The sequence below is a fragment of the Rhinatrema bivittatum genome, chromosome 10 (genome assembly GCF_901001135.1).
Source record: "Rhinatrema bivittatum chromosome 10, aRhiBiv1.1, whole genome shotgun sequence".
In the NCBI taxonomy this organism is placed as follows: domain Eukaryota; kingdom Metazoa; phylum Chordata; class Amphibia; order Gymnophiona; family Rhinatrematidae; genus Rhinatrema; species Rhinatrema bivittatum.
In genome coordinates this window covers 69,093,111-69,106,066 of record NC_042624.1, presented here as the reverse complement: position 1 = coordinate 69,106,066, position 12,956 = coordinate 69,093,111, and the positions used below count along the sequence as shown (strand labels likewise).

The 12,956-nt window shown below is 43.7% G+C and overlaps 1 protein-coding gene across 1 annotated transcript in view; it reads right to left on the bottom strand.

Moving 5' to 3' along the window:
* Positions 1-12,956, bottom strand: part of ASTN1 (astrotactin 1) — a 587,016-nt gene that overhangs the window by 295,153 nt on the left and 278,907 nt on the right. The window lies entirely within an intron of this gene.

Sequence of the window (12,956 nt, the reverse complement as noted above, 5' to 3'; positions counted from 1 at the left end):
AAACCTCGGGCGAAGTTGTTCTGCCTGAAAGAAAAGCCTCACAGTTTTACAAGTAGTTAGATAGGAACTCTGGGCTATCAGAAGCAGTAACAGCTACAGGGGGCAAACTAACAGAAAAGACAAACCCACTTCCTAAAATCTAATTGAAGTTCTAGACCCTTATTTCAAAGTTCCAGACCTCTAGGGAGCATTCCTTTTTTTTTTTTTTTCTTTTCTAGGCTTTTGGAGGGTAAAATTCAAACAGCCCGTATAGCAGTAAAGCCTGCCTGTGCATGGTGCATGCAGATTTTATCCTGGATTTGCAAAGCAAACTTGCATAAAATTCACTTCCACTTGCATAAAGTCACCCTTCCTCTTCAGAGGGCTAACTTTCTGCATGTACACTTGTGTGCGTACTTTTTTTAAAATATAAAAAAAATGGTAATGAGCGTGTAGGTGCCATCTCTGCCCCGGCTCCGCATGTAACCGGGTGGTGAACATATTTTTACACGCACTCAGCCCAGGGCTATTTTAGTACAGTAGTGACGCGCATATACCTCCTTAGGGGGTAACATCCTGAAGCTTCTAACTCGTAATCCTAATTCAGTGCTTTTTGTTTTTAGCAGCATTGTATAATTGACTGTGGCAGCAGCCTGACTGGTATAAAGAGCTAGCCTGCCTCGTACGATCATGGTTCTAGGCACTTACGGTAGGTGTCAATTACCACTTTCTTTTGTTGTTGTTTTGGATAGTCCGTTCTGTTACAGTAATCAGTTTCCATTCCAGGTGAATATAATTAGGTGTTTTAATTACCAAATCTGTCTTGCTCTGTTTGTTACACCTTGCAATTACAATTACTGCTCTTTGTTCATCACTTGGAAATTGCTGATTATTTGAACTTTACATAGTAAAGTGCTGACGATGATTGCAGATAAAACCTCACATACAAAATGTTGTGGAACTATAGAGCCAAAAGGACATGTGGCCAAACTAATTAGAAAATTGGCTGGGTAGAGCCTCACATGGGGCACCTTTATAAAATATATTTTTCCTCTGAAGGTAAAAAAAGCATAAATAATTCAGTTCTCTATAAATTTAACATGCTGCAAGTGCTCTATATGCACAGTAGGCTGATGGCATCATCAGGGACAAATCATTGATTAATTCACTGGGAATCACCATCCTGGCAGAGTGAAACTGGAGCATTGTGATGCCACCAAGCACTGTCAAAGACACTTTGGACATTGGTCAGTGTCTCATCAGTATGCAAATGAAAGCTGTTAAGGAATTAATGGGATTGTTACAGCACATTACCATTCATCTAAAACCTGACTGACTATGAATGAAGAATGATCCAAATCTTTGGCAAACACAGCGGTGGGAGACCACCCGGGTATGCTGTATGCCAAAAATCACCAGAAATATTTGCGAGTACGAGATCAAAATAAAAAAAAACAAACCACCCACCAGTAAGACAACGGGAGCCATCCTGGATCAAGGGAGATTAATCCAAGTCTCTCCCTCCACATTTAATTTAACATTGGGAATAAAGGCAGAGTTTTACCTGAATGTGCCTTTAAGCACTTGCCCGTTTGCTATCTCCTTGGTCTGGTTGTTGTACCCATAGAATAATTCTCCAAAGAGTGTCTGATTCATGGGGATGTCTCTGTTGTCTCCGCAGTCGCTTCCCGTAGGGCAGGATTCTGAGATAAGCTGGCAGGAATGCCCGTCTGCCCCTAACTTGTAATCATCAATGCAGCTGCAATGTAAAGTCCTTGATAAATAGAAGGAATCACCAGAACCAGTCTGAGTCGCACATGGTTCTAAATCCTACAAATTGTGCATCAGGAAAAATGATAGACAATAATCAATTTTAAAAATGTACTGCATAAAACACACTACCATCAGACATTTTAGTCTGGCATTGGGCTTGCTACATGATAACCCTTTTATGCTGCTCAGTCAGTCAGCACCTGGGGGACGATCGGTCCCTGGAGACTTGAGTCTCCATTTGGCAAAAAAACAGCCACGCCAGGGCCTGTGCAAGGGTATTGGGAGCCCTAGGCGACTCTTGCGCTGCCCCCCCACTGTTTTGGTGCTGACTATTGGGCTGGTACAGAAAAACCCGCGGGAGAGCCAACGAGTGCCCGCTCTCCCAACGCGCGCCCCGCACAAATCAGTAAGGAAAAATATGTAAATGAGGGCCTGTGGTAAAAGGAAGTGCTAGGGACACTAGCACGTCGCTAGCATCTCCTTTTTGACAGAAGCGGCGGCTGTCAGTGGGTTTGACAGCCGACACTCAATTTTACCGGCGTCGGTTCTCGAACCCGCTGACAGCCACGGGCTCGGAAAACGGACGCTGGCTAAATTGAGCGACCGTCTTCCAATCCGCGGGCCGATTTAAATTTTTTTTATTTTTGTTTTTTATTTTTTTTTACTTTTGGGGCCTCCAACTTAATATCGCTATGATATTAAGTCAGAGGGTGTACAGAAAAGCAGTTTTTTTCTGCTTTTCTGTACACTTTCCCGGTGCCGGCTGAAATTAACTCCTGCCTTTGGGCAGCACAGCACACAGTCTCTATTTCTGTTTGCCGTGAGCGGGATAGGCTCTGCTTGCGGCAACACGTGGCTGCTCTTCAGCGCCCCCCTACGGCTCAGCGCCCTAGGCAACCGCCGAAGTTCGCCTAACGGATGCGCCGGCCCTGAGCCACGAACAATGTCTGTCATTACAGGGGATCTTCAGGAACTGTTTGCTGTATTTTTGAAGAGGCAAAAATGCTGTTCAGGTCAGCCAGAAAAAAAGATATTTGGAGTAAAGATGAAGCAGAGTTAGACTATAATATTCAGCACCGCCCTCCACACGCAATGGCAACACCTAGTGGCAGAATTTAGGGTCCACGACTGCAGAGGGAGCCCCTGGCTGAGGATTGTCACTGCAATACATGGATGGAAATTAAATTGGGAGGAAATGTATACCAGGGGAGAAAGCCCTTAATAAACCATTCACATAATTCTTTGAAAGTTTGAACCTGGGGTGGACATCTGTGATTTTATTTGCATTAAAATAATTTATGCGATTTTTAATAAGCTTATGAATGAACATTACTATACCTCATTGATGGCTGCTTGGGGTAGGCAGGCTTATGATGTTATTGTGGGCTTGTCCCTCTGATCATGACATGGAAACCAGCCATAGGCTGTTGATGTTAAACACTGACACCTATGTACAGTACTTTTTAAACCTGGGGAGGGTCATTTTGAGCAGCCTGCATAGGACTGAAGCCTATGCGTAGAAAGGTACATGCAGACTTTAGCCTGAATTTTCAAAGTAGACTTAAAAAGTAGACTTGCACACATAATTCTGGTTTGAAAATTCCAGGATTTAGGGGGAAACCGTGACAACACACACACACACACACACACATGCACACACATTCACACCTACTCAGGATCATGTAGATTTATGTACGAACTTCTGAAAATCAAAACAGTGCACATAAAAAGGCTCCCATATCCATCTCCGACCCTCCCCCTCCGGAACATCTCTTTTTAGTGTGCATATGAATAAGAACCTAAGAAATTGCCATACTGGGTCCATCAAGCCCAGCATCCTGTTTCCAACAGTGGCCAATTCAGGCTACAAGTACCTGGCAAGTACCCAAACACTAAGTAAATCCTATGCTCCTGATGTCAGTAATAGAAATGGTTAATCCCTAAATCAACTTGATTAATAGCAGTTAATGGACTTCTCCTCCAAGAACTTATCCAAACCTTTTTTAAACACAGCTACACTAACTGCACTAACCACATCCTCTGGCAACAAATTCCAGAGCTTTATTGTGCGTTGAGTGAAAAAGAATTTTCTCCGATTAGTCTTAAATGTGCTACTTGCTAACTTCATGGAGTGCCCCCTAATCCTTTTATTAGCTGAAAGAGTGAATAACCGGTTCACATTTACCCATTCTAGAACTCTCAAGATTTTAAAGACCTGAATTATATCCCCCCTTAGCCTTCTTTTTTCCAAGCTGAACAGCTCTAACCACTTTAACCTTTCCTCAAATAGGAGCTGTTCCATCCCCTTTATCATTTTGGTTGCTCTTATCTGTACCTTCTCCAGTGCAACTATATCTTTTTATAGATTCAGCAACCAGAATTGTACACAGTACTCAAGGTGCGGTCTCACCATGCAGCGAACAGAGGCATTATGATATTTTCCATTTTATTCACCATTCACTTCCTAATAATTCCTAACATTGTTTGTTTTTTTGACTGCTGCAGCACATTGAGCCAACGTTTTCAATGATACCTAGATCTTTTTTCCTGGGTGTTAGCTCCTAATATGGAATCTAACATTGTGTAACTACAGTATGGGTTATTTTTCCCTATATGCATCACCTTGCACTTGTCCATATTACATTTCATCTTCCATTTGGCTGCCCAGACTTCCAGTCTCGCAAGGTCCTCCTGCAATTTGTCACAATCCGCTTGTGATTTAACTACTCTGAATAATTTTGTATCTGCAACTTTGATTACCTCACTCATCAAATCATTTATAAATACATTGAAAAACACTGGTCCAAGTACAGATCCCTGAGGCACTCCACTGTTTATCCTTTTCCACTGAGAAAATTGACCATTTAATCTTACTCTCTGTTTCCTGTCTTTTAACCAGTTTGTAATCCACAATAGGATATCGCTTCCTATCCCATGACTTTTTAGTTTTCTTAGAAGCCTCTCATAAGGGACTTTGTCAAATGCTGTCTGAAAATCCAAATGTCCTACATCTATCAGTTCACCTTTATCCACGTTAATTAACCTCTTCAAAAAAAATGAAGCAGATTTATGAGACAAGACTTCCCTTAGGTAAATCCATGCTGTGTTCCATTAAACCAGGGGTCGGGAACCCATGGCTCGCGAGCCAGATATGGCTCTTTTGAGGGCTGCATCTGGCTCGCAGACACGTGTCGCCATACTTCGCGGTTCCCCGCTGACCCAGCTGCTCCCCGGTCCTCCGCCGCCCGGGCTTAAAATGCTGTCAGCCCGGGCGGAACGCGGCAGGACAGCTGGAGTCAGCGGCACCGGCGTGCTCTCTTCTCCTCCCCCCCCCCCCCCCCGCGGCCCGGAAGAGGAAGTGGAGAGCATCGGGTGCCTGCGCGGGAAGAAGAGACCACACTAGCGTGGTCTCTTCTTCCGCGCAGGCACCCGATGCTCACCACTTCCTCTTCCGGGCCGCGGGGGGGAGGAGAAGAGAGCACGCCGACTGGAGTCATCCGGGTGCCTGCGCGGGAGTCATCGGGTGTCAGCCGGGTGCCAGCGCTGGAGTCATCGGGTGCCTGCGCGGGTCTTCCCGCGCAGGCACCCGATGCTCTCCACTTCCTCTTCCGGGCCGCGGGAAGAAGAGAGCACGCCGGTGCTCTCTTCTTCCCGCGGCCCGGAAGAGGAAGGGGAGAGCATCGGGTGCCTGCGCGGGAAGAAGACTGCAGCGCGGCTCGGAGGAAAATGAAAATCTTCAACCGCGGCCGATGGGACTCCGCCTTCGCCTCCGCGAGGGCTGAAAATGAAGGAGGTTAGCGTTGGGAGGTGGCTGCTGCTGCCGCGAGTTCCCGGGGGGGGGGGGAAGGGGGGAGAGAGAGAGTGAATGAGCGAGCAAGCATGTGTGTTTGAGATCCTGTGTGTGTGAGTGAGAGATTGCATGTATGTGAATGATTGAGAGCCTGTATATGTGAAAGAGAGTATGTCTGTGATTGAGATCCTGCCTGTGAGAGAGAGAGCATGAATGTAAGTTTACCATTGGGAACCTGTATGTGTAAGTTTGTAATTGAAAACCTGTTTGTTTGAAAGAGTATGTGTGTATGATTGAGATCCTTTGTGTGTGAGAGAGATCATGTGTATGTATGATTAAGAGCCTGTGTGTATAAGTAAGAGAGAGATCATGTGTGTCTGTGTCTGATTGACAGCTGGTTTAGGTGATGGAGCATGTGAGTATGTGATTGAGAGCCTGTGTTTAAATGAGAGAGAGAGACCATGTGTGTCTGTGTGATTGAGAGCTGATTTAGGTGAGGGAGCATGTGAGTATGTGATTGAGAGCCTGTGTTTAAATGAGAGAGAGAGACCATGTGTGTCTGTGTGTGATTGAGAGCTGATTTAGGTGAGGGAGCATGTGAGTATGTGATTGAGAGCCTGTGTGTAAATGAGAGAAAGAGAGGACATGTTTGTAAGCATGTGAATGAGAGTCTGTGTGTGAGAGAAAAAGACAGCATGTATTTATGTGATTGAAAGCCTGTGTGTGTGTAAGCGTGAAAAGATAGACAGCATGTGTGTAAATGTGTAATTAAGAGCCTATATAAGTGAGAGAGAAAAAACATTTGTATATGTGAGTGACTGAGAGCATGTGTGTATAGGTGTGTCATTGAGAGCCAGTGTGAGAGAGAGCGCTGGTATGTGACTGAGAGAGGAGAAAGTTCCAAGCAAACCACCCCACCTCCTGCTAATTCAGAACAATCTCAGGACACCTGGATATCAAACGTTCCCAGGTATGCAGAGCAAAAAAATTTTTGTATCCTTATTATTTTTCATTACTGGATCTTTGTGTCTGCTATTTTGAAATATTTTGTTGGTATCTGGAAATGTTTTATATGAGTTTTTAATTATTGGATATTCCACTCATCAGCTGTTTCGAAATATGTTCTTTTTGTTAGTACAGTTTTACTGCTGATGATTTTATATTTCTTGATTTGTTTTATAAGGATGTGTGATGTTTCTTTTTTCCTTTGTTACACTGCATACAGAGACTCTGGCTTGTTGCAGTTTCCAATTCAGTTTTTGTCTGCATGCTTCTTGTTATGCGTTTTGGTCTCTTTATTCTATGTTAGGTGAGGGACAGCACGTGATTCAGGTGAGGTTTTCTGCTGGCGTGTAGTTTCTGTGTAGGACTCTATAGCAGCCTGACTTGGTCCGTTTTCCTAATAGGAGATGTATTGGTGTCTTAAGGCCTGGTGTAATATTTTCAGAGACTTATTGTACTTTAAAAGTGTGATCTTACATAAAATGCACACATTTACTTGTATTTAGTTTTAAACATATTGTATGGCTCTCATGGAATTACATTTTAAAATATGTGGCGTTTATGGCTCTCTCAGCCAAAAAGGTTCCTGACCCCTGCATTAAACCATGTCTCTCTATATGCTCTGTGATTTTGATCTTTAGAATAGTTTCCATTATTTTTCCCAGCTCTGAAGTCAGGCTCACTGGTCTATAGTATCCCGGATCACCCCTGGAGCCCTTTTTAAATAATGGGGTTATATTGACCACCCTCCAGTCTACAGGTACAATGTACGAGTTTAATGATAGGTTACACATTTTTAACTAACAGATATGAAATATTTTTTAGTTCCTTCAGAATCCTGGGGTGCATACCATCTGGTCTAGGTGATTTGCTACTCTTTAGTTTGTCAATCTGGCCTACTACATCTTTTAGGTTCACAGTGATTTGGTTCAGTTCATCAATACATCACCCTTGAAAACCATCTCTGGAACCAGTATCTCCCCAACAGAAGCAAATAATTAATTTAGTCTTTCTGCAATGGCCTTTTCTTCCCTAAGAGCCCCTTTAATCCCTCAGTCATTTAATGGTCCCAACTGACTTCCTCACAGTTTTCCTGCTTTGGACATATTTTTAAAGGTTTTTATTATGAGGTTTTGCCTCTATGGATAACTTCATTTCAAATTCCCTCTTAGCCTGTCTTATCAATGTTTTACACTTAACTTGAAAATGTTTATGCTTTTTCTTATTTTCTTCACAATCCCCCCAAAAAGCCATTTAAAAGTGGGTTTAATGTGCATAAGTAGCTTTGAAAATTTCCCCCTTAATATATACCACTTTGTATGGTTCTTTGAAATAGTGCATTAGAATATGAGATGAATAGCTGCATCTATCCACACTTATAACATGCTTTTAGTTTTTTCATCCACTTGTAAGGTTTGAATGGTTATTCCTTATTTTATGAACAAACATTTTTGCCATCAATCAAAACAAAAAAATAAAAATAGGGGTGGGTTAGAGTATGGGGCAAGGGGGTGGCCTGCTTGTTACAGCGGTTGCTACCCCTAATTGAGCTGGACGTTCACTTGGATGCAGATTCAGAGCTGCTCTCTAAATTGGGTGGAGGGGAATTAGGGCTGGAGGGTACTGGAAGCCAATAGTAACAGGTGGGAGAGAGAAAAAGGGAAAAAAAATGGATAAAGTGCGTAGCTTGCTGGGCAGACTTGATGGGCCGTTTGGTCTTCTTCTGCCGTCATTTCTATGTTTCTATGAGTATTTCAGGGTGGATTGACTAATGATGCTATTTCAGGATGTGTACCACTGATTGTGATGTGGAGCATGACAGTCGCCTGTTGATGCCTCAGCTTGGTATCTGCAGAGTTTTGAACTTCCCACTGTTTATTTTTTAGCCAGTTAACCTGAGTAAGCATTGTACGCTACAAGGAAATTGTTGTTGGACCAAAAATTTCCCTGATACAGACTAAAGTCGAAACACAGACTACATTGGATTTCTTTTTGCTAGTAAATATTCCTTTGAAGTAGTAGTTTTATCATTTTAACCTGTTTGAATACCCTGAGAGGTCTATTTTAAAAGTGTTGCTTGCGCAAAAATGCCCACATACTTGTGTATGTGGGCTGCATGTAAGTCACGAAGATTTTAAAAAGGTGCAAAGTACTCACATATATACCCGTGTGTGGTCAAAAATAAGAGGGTAGAAAAGGGACAGAGATAACAGTTATGCACATAACTCCATATTTTAAAACCGTAGACGTGGCATGCATTAGCTTGTTATCCGCATAACTTTACTGCTGCTCCAGATGAGGAGCAAGTCTATAGATCTTGAGTTTTAGGGCTTACAGGACGGGGTGAGAGGTCCAGATCAAATAGGGGGCATGCAGGATGAAGAATCAGAGGGAACTTGAAGACTTCGATATTGACTGGGCAAACTGATGGACTAACTGGAAAAAGAGGGAATGTCCCTCGCAAAGTCTAGGAAAGATATGTGAAGTATGTTTTCTCAAGCAATCACTTGTGGGAGGTGTATTTTAAAATATACTAGTGCAAATGTGTGCACAATTTAAAATTGCAGCACATCTCTGCTCACATGCATGCTCATTTTGCAATTAGCCTGTGAGATTTTAGGTTCTGGCTTTCCTGCCTTCAACTGCTGGGAAGTATTTTCAATGTAAGTATTTTATAAACTTTTGTTTGAGTTATGAACTTTGTATGGGTTATCAACATCACTAATCTATATAAATAAAAATGTTAAATAGTTTGTACGTTGTCACTAATCTCGCCAACCGCTTAACCGAATGCGTTCAAATTTGCACACAACATTCACTTCCCATACGGGAAGGATCTTATACACTTACATTACATATAGGTCACACCTGTGACAGGTAATACAAGTTTAAAAATTGCTTACACAAAACAGCGACATCTGGTGGCCGTCAGTGCAAGCACAACCTCTTACACCTTTCACACACACTCACACACCACACCCCACCCCCACACAGGGTTATTGTCTTTCATTCACACTCCCTCATAACACACAGAAATCCACACTCATCACACCACACACCTCCACCCACACGCCTGCCAATGTCACTTACTTCACCCACCCTCCCAAAAACACCAAAACACGGATTACTGGCTGCTACATTGGGAAGCCACGCATTTCACACACCTCCGAATTTAAATTAAAGTACCCTTTTCCACCCACCCACGCACTGCACTCCGATCACACACTATACCTGAAACAAGTCCATGCTTCTCCGCCAGCACCACAGGAACGGTCCGGGACACATCGCATTCAGTAGGGCCGTCGGATGCCAGCAACCAAAATGGCGCCGGCGGACCTTGCCCTTACTATGCTATACGGAGACAACAATGACGTCGGTACACCATGTGACATAGTAAGGGCAAGAGCCCGTCGGCACCATATCCTCAGCGGATATGCCCTTACTAGGTCAGGAATTCTGACGCACCACTTTCACCGGTGAAGTTTTGCGACATGGCAGTCCGGGAGCGACCTCCTGCACTCGCGCCGTATTGCCAATATTCAAAATGGCGCCAGCGCTACCTTTGCCCTCACTATGTCATACGACCCTGCGAATGCAGGAGGTCGTTCCGGACCCCTGCTGGACTTTTGGCAAGTCTTGGGGGGGTCAGGAGGCCTCCCCAAGCAGGCCAAAAGTCCCTGGGGGTCCGGGAGCGATCTCCTGCCGCGAATCATTTTTCCGTACGGAAAATCGATTCGCGTGCAGGAAGTCGTTCCCGGACCCCCGCTGAACTTTTGGCAAGTCTTGTGGGGGTCAGGAGGCCCCCCCAAGCTGGCCAAAAGTCCCTGGGGGTCCAGCAGGGGTCCGGGAGCGATCTCCTACGCTCCTGCCGTCGGGGGACAAAAAAACAAAATGGCGCCGGCGCTACCTTTGCCCTGGTCAAAGGTAGCGCCGGCGCCATTTCTACAACGCACAGGAGGTCCGAGAGTAAAAGATCACCCCGGGACCCCAGGTAATTTAAGGCATTTTGGGGGGGTTCGGGAGGGTGGGGGATTTATTTTAAAGGGTCGGGTGGGTTTTAGGGTTGTTTTAGTGTGCCGGTTTTCCCGCCCTCCCCCTTCCCCCGATTTACGATTTTTTGACGATAAATCGGGGGAATTGTTATTGTATCGCGGCTCTAACGATTTTTGACGATTTAAAATATATCGGACAATATTTTAAATCGTCAAAAAACGATTCACATCCCTAATAAATACAGTTTCGGCCGGTAATGCAGATATAACGCACAGAAAAAAGGTGTAGTTATTTCAGCGTTAAATCCTGCAATAGTGTGCATTACTTTATCGCACGCCACGTTAACAGACACTCATTTCCAATTACTCCTCCCACTCGAATACTAATTTTAATATTGCATACACATTTTGCAATGTAATATTTATCGCATGCGTTACAGCGTTATTGAGGGAGTTAGGGCCCTAACGCATTTTGATAAATGACCCTATTAGCTAGCTAACTCAATTTCTCCCACTTATTACCCTGGAATGCCCCTAATTTAGCCAGCTAAATTCTAGCCAAGTAGAATTTAGCTATATAAGTGCCCAAATCTTCATTTAGCCAGATAACTTCTGTTACGCTGGTTGGCAGAGAGGAAAGATAATGCTGAGTCATCTTGGCCAAACTGTGGACTTGTGTGCCCAATATGCCAGCAGATCTGTGCCTATGTCCTTGATGGGATCTATCAAATAGCATCTCAAAGAAATTTCTACTGAGATTTCCTTGGTCAGGGTGGAGAAAGGGTCTCTCCTGCGAGCTGCTCTAGCTATGGCCTGCATTAAGAGAGAATGTTCTGTGAGGGCAACATGGCTGTAGCGAACTGAGGTGAGAGAGGAATTGATAGCTGACAGGGTATTGTTCATACTCACACTACTCTCTGGGATGGCCACTCTTTACTACGCTATATCTTCACTGCGCCTCCGTTTCTGATGCACCTGTTCACACATCCTAGTCACCAGTATCTCACAAGAACATAAGAATTGACATTCTAGGTCAGATCAAGAGTCCATCAAGCCCACTATCCTGTTTCCAACAGTGGCCTATTGAGGTCACAAGTACTGGCAAGATACCAAACAGTAGATAAATCCCTTGCTGCTACCGCTCAAGGATATGAAGTGGTGCACAAAATGGAAAATATGTCCAAAGAAAAGGCTTAGCACACAGCAAAACATGATTTATACACATAACTCATATTTTATGCACATAAAGCATGGTTTAAGTGCACAAATCATATTTTCTGCATATAAAGTATGATTTATGCAAAAAAGAATGCTTTCTGCACAGAAAGCATTATTTGTAAATAAATCATATTTTATATATGGAAAACATGTTTTTTATGCACAAAGCAAGTTTTCTGCTCATAAAATACAGAGTACAGGTCCCAGCAACAGAACTCCAGCTTCTGCCCATTAACTAACATTAGCCCTAGAAACGTTACTCCACCTCAGCCTAGAAATAAAATTTCCAGTGCTACAAAAACACAAGGTAAGCCAGCACACTTCTCTGCATTGGGAGGTAATAGCTAACACCATAATTAGCATGGAATTTCCATGTGAGGGCGCCAGCTTCAAACGGAAATTGTTGTACGCACATTTTGTGTGTGCAAAACTTCTTGCTGCGTCGGCAGTAAAGTTTGGCACAAAAAATGTGCGCACAGCCAATGGGTAGATAGTCAAAGGTAAACATTTAAGTTAGTTAACAGGATAAGGCTTAACCAGCTAACTTACAAGGTATATTCAGCAGCACAGCTATGCTGCTGAATATACCTTGTAAGTTTCCCGCCCACCACTTACCCAGATAAATCTCTACCGCCAGCCGGATAAATGTGGCTAAATAGCACTGAATATTAACCTCTGAGAGTTTAACTGTTTCTCTGCCAAGCGTACCTTATTGCATTGGCCTGTTAGGCAGCTTTTCCTTTGAAAATATATCCATCATTGCTGTTGGTACTGGTGCAGCTCCATAACAGTGGAGCAAATAAGCTGCAACCAATTTAAGGAAGACATATTTATTTATTTATTTACATGCTTGTATTTGGCAAAACCCTACTATATAGGTGCCTGCAGTGATTTACAATCAGCACAAAAATAAATATATGCTTTAAAAAATTGTGAGTGCATATAAAATATGGGGTAGATTTTAAAAGGTGCGTGCGGGCGTACATGTGCTCGCGCTACCCGGCGCGCACACATGTACGCCCGATTTTATAACTTGCACGCGCTGAGCCGCGCTGCAGTCCCCCGTTCCCTACCCCCCACCCCACCTTCCCTTCCCCTACCTCCCCCGCCCTTTCCCCCCCTACCATTTTCTTTTTTTTTTTCTTGTTTCAAAACTTACATCAGCCCTGGGGGCGCACGATCCCCTGCACAGCGGCAAATGG